Genomic DNA, 1,006 nt, shown 5'->3' on the forward strand with positions numbered 1-1,006 from the left:
TTTCCATGCTGGGCATGGGTTGGACGGTTCGACTGAGGACTGGCAAACCAGGAGGCTGCACCAGGCTCCAGTCTGATTTGGCAGAGTTTCTACAGCTGGATGCCCTTCCTAACGCCAACCACTCAGAGAGTGTAGTCGGTGCTTTTTATGTGCCACTGGCACGGGGGCCAGAAGAGGCTGGAAATTTTTAGTAGTCTTAGTGACTACGTAGAGACTCCCCGGTGTAATCAGTGACTGACATTTTGCAGTTCCTGTAGGAATTGTATTAGTAGACCTACAGCATTAGAGAAGTCAAGCAAACAGCTCCGTCTGCTGAAACATGTATTGTTCTGAATATGCCAGGTTTTTCTCCCTAGCTGGAGCACTACATACCACACTCCATGATACAGTATTTAAATGTATGAAGTGCAGCGCTGCAGTCTGGACGGGCATTTTTTCTGCTGCTCAGTCTATATTTGTATGGTTTTTTTTTTCTTTATTTTTGTTGTTGTTTTGTTTAGCCTCAAGTTAGCGATGCTTAAGCAGAATCATGATTCTATCTCTGACCGTATGTCTTTGATTTCTTTTGTCAGATAGTTTACTTTGAACTGCAATATTTGATTATCGTTTTTTAAAATGACAGCCTGAGTGTTTGAAGGAAATTTGGTTGATGTTTCTAGCATGTTAAGTAGCGATATAATCTTCATTGTTGGTGGTCACAACAATGGCAAGAGGTGCCAAGGAAGTTTAATCTTTGCAGAGAAAAGGAAATTCTTTGTCAGGAACATGAGATAGAAAACATCTCAGAAACATCTTACTCTCCACTTTGTAGTTCCTTGCCTAACTTTTTTGTCAAAATGGATATTTAATTCTAAATGAAGAATATCTAGTTGGATGGCATTTTTCTCTTGAAATTTGATATTACTAAACCTATCGAGACTTCTACAGCTCTCTTTGCTTGTAATGAATCTGGCTGAAGCAACTTTTCACTTCACTTTTTGCACATAATACCTGCCCAATGTCTCAT

At 40.1% G+C, this 1,006-nt stretch overlaps 1 protein-coding gene across 1 annotated transcript in view; it reads left to right on the forward strand.

The window, feature by feature from the left end:
* The window catches only part of LOC106871586 (MBT domain-containing protein 1), a 35,581-nt gene that overhangs the window by 9,941 nt on the left and 24,634 nt on the right, over window positions 1-1,006 (forward strand). The gene's annotated exons all lie outside the window — the stretch shown is intronic.

The sequence above is a fragment of the Octopus bimaculoides genome, chromosome 7 (assembly GCF_001194135.2).
Source record: "Octopus bimaculoides isolate UCB-OBI-ISO-001 chromosome 7, ASM119413v2, whole genome shotgun sequence".
In the NCBI taxonomy this organism is placed as follows: domain Eukaryota; kingdom Metazoa; phylum Mollusca; class Cephalopoda; order Octopoda; family Octopodidae; genus Octopus; species Octopus bimaculoides.